Below are 8,907 nucleotides of genomic sequence, written 5' to 3' on the forward strand. Positions count from 1 at the left end.
CGTTTTAAAGTCTGCAACAATCCAATATGAACGATAAACAATTAAATAAACTTGGATCAGAAGAAAAGCTAAGATGATTTTTTAAAGGAAAATTACATTTAAATTGATGTGATTTACCATATATTGATGCATTATAGAGACAGACAACAGAAACAAAGTGTCACTGATAAGCAAAGTCATCCTATGATTAAAATGTATTTGTACTATCAGTGTACCTTGGACCTCGTGTGCCCCTCCTCCTCTGATATTAATCTTATCTGACAGGAATGCTACTGTTCGTGTTTTTGTTTTTATTTCCCTGTTTGTTGCAACATGTGCATGTGAGCTGTCTCTTCTCGCCTCTGTCAGAGGATTTCCGCTTCTTGACATGCGTCTTACACAGGAATGTTAAAGTGATGAGTGAGTATACCTGCATGAATAGTTGCTGCTTATAAAAAATGTCTGTACGAGGGATTAGGTTGTGGTTTTCTTTTGTGTGTGTCTACAAGTCTAGGATGAAATGTTGTACATTCATGATCCTCACAGGCTGAGTCTGACTGATTTGTGATCGACTGACTTCTCCTCTAGCAGTGAAAATGCTTAACATTGTAGCTGCTAAGGATCAGTACATTGGCATTGTCAGAGCATGTTACAGACTGGACACACTGGATGCGCTGCTGCATGGCATTATCTCTCGCTTTCCATTTCGGCCTCCATGTTAAAGGATAACTACCGTTTTTTACAATCTGGACCTTATTTCCAGCAAAATATATGGTCATGTGCTCACCCAGATAACTTTGGTGTCATTCGGCGTCGTTCGGACGAAATTAGATCCAGTGGAGCGCCGATATATCCATATAATGCGAGTAACGGGGCATCGACACACAGCCTCTATATAACGCATTATCTACCACGAAACTAGTTCATTTCACCAATATTTTGTTACGATATGCTAGTGCTATTCCCCTCTGAGTCCGGGCTCGTCTGTTGTCAACATCCGGGGTCTGTAGGCTGATCTACTACCTCTGACCTGGAAGATGTCGTCTCTGAGCTGCGCGCGCACCCGCGACAGCCCAGCTTGTTTACCTGTAGCTGCTACTGCTAGTTTGACCCCGGATGTTGATAACGGACGGGCCCGGACTCAGAGGGGAATAGCACTAGCATATCGTAACAAAATATTGGTGAAATGAACTAGTTTCGTGGCAGATAATGCGTTATAGAGGCTGTGTGTTGATGCCCCGTTACTCGCATTATATGGATATATCGGCGCTACGCTGGATCTAATTTCGTCTGAACGACTTCAAATGACACCAAAGTTATCTGGGTGAGTAAATGATCATATATTTTGCTAGAAATAAGGTCCAGGTTGTAAAAAACGGTAGTTATCCTTTAACAGGTTATACCATTTACACTGGATGCATAAGACACGCTTCTTATGCATGTGTTGAGTGTGGCTGCTGCATCGTGTGATCTAGAGAATGGGAGTCTGGCCTTATTCTACTGTGACGCGCTCTGTTCTCGGCAGAAATCGACCTGACAACAACCTGTAGACTCTTACACTCCCTCGCTCCCTCTCTTTCAGCGGGGGAAAGGAAAATCACGTCATATTTATTGTTAATTAGCAAAGTCAAACTAACTAAAAGTAAACAGATAGGACAGGCAGGAGCCGCGCTGCAGCAGCAGCAGCCTATGTGAGCCACAGCAGCTCAGAACGCCGCGACCACAGGCATCCAATGTGTCCAGCCTGTTAGAGTTGTCCTTGTTACAATTGCTGGGCCTTATTTATATTATATAATACGGTCTACAGACTGCATTTAAAAAAACAAAAAAAACAAAAAAAAAAAACACTTACCGATAAAGTTCAGTTTAATAGTCAGGAGTACTACACAGTGTTCTGTGTCTTTGGAGGAGCTTTTTCAAGATGAGAAAATAATCTTGATGATGTCATGATTATCTTAGAAGTGGCTTGGAGACAATAAAACAGGAAGCCTGTGATATAAAAGGTGAAGATGTAGAATTTTAAAGACACTGGCATTTAGCAGACATGGCACATCTAGCAAAAAGATCTTGGTTGCATTCTTGGAAATCTGTTTCTGAAACCCATAATAGCAATGAAAAATAAATAAATAAATAAATAACAAATCAGAATGTGTTGTCACGGCCGGCTCAAAACCATGACAAATAATGGGAGATGACATGAGAAGTTAAAGCAAGGAAATCATTTAAAATAAAAATCATAATTTATTTGAACTCACTCAAAACCAACATATCAAAAGGTAGAAACAGAAGCAAATAAACTAAATAAGGAGCGTGGAGAGTAGAGAGCAGAGCTTCCCCTTTGTCCTCTCTCTCCTTCCAGGGCTAGTGAGGTGTGCTCTTGTAGTACTGGGAACACCGGGCCCAGGTGTTCCCAGCAACCAACGATGACCCCAACCCCTCCTGCTGGGCATCTGCAATACAAAAAGAAAGAAAGGCAAACAGCCCAACAGCCAAACCCATAAAGACACGCCATCTGGGACCACGACAATCCACTCAAATAAACGTAGTAAAGTATACAACCTGCATGCAACAACTCGATCAACTTCAGATCTCCTGTTCTCAGACTTCCCAACTTCCACCCTATGCTTCAACTTCTCATGCTCCATTTGTAACAGCAGCAACTCCTTCTGCTGTTCAAAGGACAAAGCAGCACTCTGAGCTATTGCTGAAGACGAACCAGCAGCCTCAGCAACACCTCCCATTTTACCAGGCAAAATCTCCATCTCATACAAGTTAGCCTTTAAAATAGACTTAACTGTATCCTTGAGTCTTTTGTCACTATTGTCAACCCTGTAGCGGTCTGCAATTTTAACAACTGCTCTTTTGTGCAGCCATCCAAAAACCTCTGATGGAATCTAAAAAAAACAGCCATTTTACCAACCCAGCCCAAAGGAGAGCAATCAACACACTGGCTGTAACAAAGGCAAACAGGAGCGTCCCCTCTATCTGCCTAACCAAAACTAAAGTAACTCAACCCTAGTCTTCATGTGGTTAGTTGTGGCGGGTATTTATGCACTTATGACCACTGGTATGAAGAAGCAACCAGAATCTGGCAACCCCCCCACAGCCATGGACATCCTCCCGAGACAAAGTCTCTAAACGCGTTCACCCCAAACCTACAAAAAATAAAAAATCCAGCAAAGCTCAAAGGAGCAAAGCTGCTATGCCTACCAGGGGAAATCAGCTTTAGCTCCAACACAATTACACACCAGCATGTCAATACTCACCCTCCTTTGGACAAACAGGACTTCAAATCCACACTCCCACCATGCTCTTCCACATGTTCAAAAAGACAAAGACAAATCAACTCACCCAGGTGTTACCTCTCAAGCCCTGCAAAACTGCCTGGAAAACCCCAACAATCATTTGCACCTGGAGGCCTTCAACACAATTTGTCACGGCCGGCTCAAAACCATGACAAATAATGAGAGATGACACGAGAAGTTAAAGCAAGGAAATCATCATTTATTTGAACCCACTCAAAACCAACATATCAAAGGTGGAAACAGAAGCAAATAAACAAAATAAGGAGCGTGGAGAGTAGAGAGCAGAGTTTCCCTTTGTCCTCTCTCTCTCTCCCTCCAGAGCCAGTGAGGTGTGCTCTTGTAGTACTGGGAACACCGGGCCCAGGTGTGAAATGAGTCAAATGCCAAAAAGGGTTTGAACTAAACATTGAGAAAGGGGGAAATACTGCCCCCTAATGGAAATTACAAAGAGCTCCTTTAAACAAATGAAAATTGTTCTTTTAAAAGTAGGGTTGATAAGTAGTAAGTCTGATAAGAGGAAATTGGTCAAAGTCAACTTTATCTGAGTTCATTGATCTGCCACTTCAGATGATTAGCACAATCCTACCATGAAAAAATAGTTCATCCTGTTCTTTCAGTGGCACTGTAGATCTTGGCTCCTGGAGATCAAGCTAGGAGGCTCGGCCTCTACTGGGATCACCGGATCTTCTCAATCAAAAAACCTGACCTGTACTTGCTGTAGGTGCTGAGAGGCAGCATAATAGCAACCCTCCTGCAGTTGTCAAATGAAATCCTTAAAAATCTACTCACAAACAATAGTTGCTGTTACAAGTTTATCGGGTTAAAGTTTGAAGATCCCTACAAAGAAGAAAAAGCCATCTCAAGAGAAAACCAACACCGAAGAGCAAGAGATTTCGCTGTAATCTGACCACGCTAATGAAACAGGAGAGATGGAGGAAGATGGCGATGGTGAGTCTGCCAAAGACGCTGACTTAACCCTAGTAATGCAGATCTCATGAATGCAATCAAGGGGATGGAAAAACGAGTCTCAAATCAAATAGACGGGGTATTTTCAATAATTAAAGAAGTTACAAAGTGAAGGAAACAGAGGAACGTATATCAGGGGCAGAAGACAAAATTGTTCAACTTTGGGGTTGTACAAAAACTAAAGTGAAGTTGCTGACAGAGAAGGCAGACGACATGGAGAACCGGAGTTGGAGGAGTAATCTGAGGATAGTGGGCTTGCCAGAGAATGAAAGGGCAAGATGCATGTCAATTTTTGGAGAAATTGCTTCGAACAGTTCTAGAAATGGAGGCTAGTGCTCCTCTGGCTTTGGAGCGTGCACACAGAATTGGTCCACCACAACGGCGAAAGGAGAACGAAGTAACACCTCCACCAAGAACTCTCATTATAAAGTTTCTGAACTACAGACAAAAAGAGCAAGTTCTGAGAGTGGCTAAAGTCAAGGGGAAGCTTATATATAAAGACCAACTCATTTGACTCTATCCAGATGTATCTGCAGAAATTCACAAGAAACAGAGGGCCTATGATGAAGTGCGACAACGGCTACGTGATAAGGGGATCAGCAAACATAAAATAATCTTTCCTTCACTGCTTCTTTGATTGAATTCGATTGAATAAAGAGTAAAGGTAAAGCCACAGATGGAAAACCTTGCTTATTTACGTTTCTGCCCAAGATAGTCCAGGTATTAGGATTTCCTTTTTTTCATAATGAAGCCTCAAGAGTCAGGATTTACAAAAGGTAATGCAAGGCAACGGATAACCCTTTTTCTTTTTTGATATTTTGAGCAGGCAGTAGCCTTCAAAGTTAGTCTTATGCGGTGCCTGCTGCCTACCATAGCTTTTTTTTTCTTCTTTTTTTTATGTTAATGACTGTTAGCAAATTGGGATAACCATTATCAATCTATAGACTGGACAAAGCTGGTAGCCAATGTTATTTTGACAGACTCTGAATGAAAACTGGGTCAAAAGTTCATTGCAACCTTGTGATAAGGTGTCTCATTTTTTGTTATTTCTTTTTTGTATTTCTTTGTGCTTTTGAACGGAACATGTTCGATTCAGATTGCAAGGTGAAATAGATCTTAAAGGTATAGTTGGTAATGTTGGAGGGCTAGCAAGATTTGAAAGTGGCACCTCGTCTAAGCTCCGCCCCCTTCTCCCCCTCCCGTCAGTGCTCCGTCCAAAGCCCCGCCCCCACAAACCTGAACGGAAGCAGGGCAGAGGAGAGCCGTTAGCACTGGGCTAATACAAGCTACAAAAGTAGCTGAGTTGGCTAACGTTACATATTTCATGAAATAACAAATCCCCCGAAGCAAAACAAATAATTACCTGTCCAACAGAAAGACAGCAACCTCTGCATCACTTCTGGAAGTGCTACTTTAGCTGCATTTTCTCTGCCATCGTTCTCTTGCTAACTGTGCTAACTCTTCTTCTTCTGTTGTTTTATGGCTGTTGGCAAACAACTGTTAGGTGTGCATTACCGCCACCTTCTGACCTGGAGTGTGGATCTCCTGCTAACTCCATATGGAGTGTGCTGAATATATCCGGCAACGGTGACACGTGATGAGTGCGCGCAGGGAGGAGGGGGGGACAGAGGGGGGTGCAGGCAGGACTGTCAGTGCCCGATCCGTACCTGGAACAAGAGCGACACTGCTTCTGCGCATGCGCGGGGACGGATCTTATTTTGCGTCACTCTGACTTTATAATGCTGTCTGAATTAAATGCCTTTAAATGACTCACAACAAAGCAAATCTTTGAAATAATCCAGAAATAACATTGTAATAAATAATTTTGACTGATTGGTGTTGTTTATATTGTTTTCTATGCTCTATTTTTTGTTTTTGTTTAAAATGATAACTTCTCAGTGTGGTGATAGGAAAGATGCATCTTTGTAAAATATACATCTTAAATGTTTATGGTAATATGGTCTATCCACACACACTCGATAGATAGATAGATAGATAGATAGATAGATAGAAGTGTGGGTGATGAGAAGAGCGGAGTGACTGGGCTGGAGAATAAACCAACCGCCCTGCTCTTAACCACGGGGTGAGAAAGACCGTGTCATGCCACAGCCGCCCGCCACGGAGTGTGATAGTCCGTCGGCCGAGGCAGACGGGGTGTCTTGGTCTGGCTGACCTGCGGAGCACCATGACCGCGGCAGGACCGAGGGCAGCGAGACCCGTCTGGCGTCTACCTCGGCCATAATCCAGCGAAGCGACACAACATGTAAAAAGGCAGTTAGACAGACTGGCGCTTTTATTTTTGTATTTATTAATTTATTTTTTCAGTATTTTCACTTCATTTAACTTTTAACAGACGTACGCTTGTACCGTCAGTTGCACGGCCAGTGCCCTAATAAAGTTTGTCCAAGTGGAGTTGCCGTATGTAGCTATCCAGCCGTAAATCGGGAGGGGGCAGTGATGGAGGGAAAATGCTGGCGCATGCGCAGAAGCGTCTGGAACGGATCGTGTTCTGGGTACGGATCGGGCACTGACAAGGACGAGACATGAAGGCATCTGATTGGTTCTTTCAACTCGAACCGAGAGGGAGGGATTGGTCATAGTTTTTACAGGCCTGCAGCTGCCACAGAGGTCTGATTTACTTCGTTCCTTTTTCTGAACACATTATGTATGGACTACTCTCAGGATGGGAAAACCATTTCACCCAGTATAACAAAAAGTGTTTCTGAACAGGATTACCAACTATACCTTTAAAGAGTGGTATTTTTCTTTTTTATATGCGGTTACTCCCAGGGGTGTAATGGTGCAGTTGATGGTGCCTTTTGGTGACACTACTCACAAGACTGCACTGCCTTTTCCAAATCCTGATCCATTCCTGGCCACCAGAGATAAAATCTAGCCAGGCCTTTAATCTTTGACATGCCAAACATGGGTTTGGTGTAGTAATTTCAGCATTTCATCTCTGCCTTTTGCCTTTTTCTTATTGAAGAGATAGATCAACGGCTAATGATCTGTATAGATGGTGAAGGTACGCCCATATATGTACTTGTGAAACTTCTTGACACCAAACATGACTGCCAAGCCGTCTTTGTCAAGCTGAGAGTATCTTGATCCAGCAGGCTGCGGCGTGCACAACATGAATCCATGGGCCTCCCACTTCCGTCTTTCATTCGGTGCAATAAAACAGCACCCACTCCATAAGGCAAAGCATCGCATGACATAATTAATTCTCGGTCGGCTGAGTAGTGAACTAACACATCTGATGTATTCAGCAGGGCCGTGGGTTTTTGAAAGGCTTCTTCCTGCTCTTTTTTCCACTTCCATTGCACAGCTTGCCTCAACAGTTCATGCAGTGGCGTCAAGAGGGTTTCCAGGTTGGGAAGGAAGTGAGCCTTGAGTTCAGTGACATTTATGGGAGTGTGAGCTTCCTGGATGGCTTTCATTTTTTTCTCCACAAGAGCGCCCACCCTATGTCCCAAATACTAGACTTCATTCTGTAGGAAGGTGCACTTATTCCTCCTTAAGGGCATTCCAACCTCTTCCAACCTTGTTAACACTGTGTCAAGATTTTTTTGGTAATTGGCCTCATCCACTCAACTCACCAAGATGTCGTTCAAGGTACACCGCCACTATTGGAATTCCTCTTAACAGACCCTTCATGGCGGGTGCTGTTCACATACAACAGCAGTCTGTTGTATGTGAACAGCCCCCAGTGTGTGTTCACCGTTAGGTATTTCTTTGAGTTGTCATCCATGAGTATTTGCTGGTAAGTGTGACTCAATCCAATTTTGAAAACTGCTTTCCCTCTGCTAGTGCTTCAAACAGGTCATCTACTTGGGGAATCGGATATTGTTCCAGCAAGGAAACAGTGTTAACAGTGAGTTTGTTACCTCGACATAATCTCACGTTTTAAACTCCACTGGCTTCAAGATTGGCACTACTGGGGCTGCCCACTCCAAATACCTATCTGGGGTCATCCCTATGTTCCCACAGCCCAATGGTCCCACAGCCCTATGTTCCCACATTTCTAGGACATTTTCAAAAATAGGTCTTGTGTTCCTACATTTCCCTTCAATTTAAGCCCTATCCTCCCACAAGATTTTTTGGAAGCACTTTATAGTAAATGAATGAATGAATGAATGAGGGGTTGGGGTTAGGGGTAAGGGTTACAGCTGCAATCTTAGAAATGTGGGAACATAGGGCAGTGGGAACATGGGCATGCTCCCGAATATCTACCTTTCAGTGTGCCAAGCTTCTCCTTGAACACTTCCTCGTGTTTGCTTGACACCTGTTGCAGTGTTTTCTCCCCTGGTTGCTGTAGTGTGTTATTTTCTGATTGGATGTGTTGCACCTGATGAGCTGAAGACAATTTTCCACGATGGTGGACAATAAAGTTTAATTGTATTGTAGGGGTGGAGCCGAACCTGAATACGGTATTCGGAAAGGCACAAATACCGTGTTTTTTACAAATACTTATTTCGAACAAATACTTTAAAAAATATTTGTATTCGGGAACAAGAAAAACATCATATCAAAAAGCTACGTTTCCTCATGAGACCGCAGTACATGCCCTGATGAGTGAGTGAGTGACGTTCAGGAGTCGGGGGTGGGGGCGTCATAACACCGCTGTTCCGACCCCCCCGCCCCCGCAGCTGTCCAT

The 8,907-nt window shown here is 43.3% G+C and overlaps 1 long non-coding RNA gene across 1 annotated transcript; it reads right to left on the minus strand.

Moving 5' to 3' along the window:
- Positions 1–2,200: 2,200 nt before the first annotated feature.
- Positions 2,201–3,296, minus strand: LOC311259793. Its single transcript, XR_014622942.1, has 2 exons — positions 3,246–3,296; positions 2,201–2,429 (listed from the first exon to the last, which is right to left on the minus strand). It is a non-coding gene; the product is annotated as an uncharacterized lncRNA (long non-coding RNA).
- Between the last annotated feature and the right edge of the window lie 5,611 nt (positions 3,297–8,907).

This window comes from Pagrus pagrus, assembly GCF_965226575.1.
Source record: "Pagrus pagrus genome assembly, chromosome: 7".
NCBI lineage: Eukaryota > Metazoa > Chordata > Actinopteri > Spariformes > Sparidae > Pagrus > Pagrus pagrus.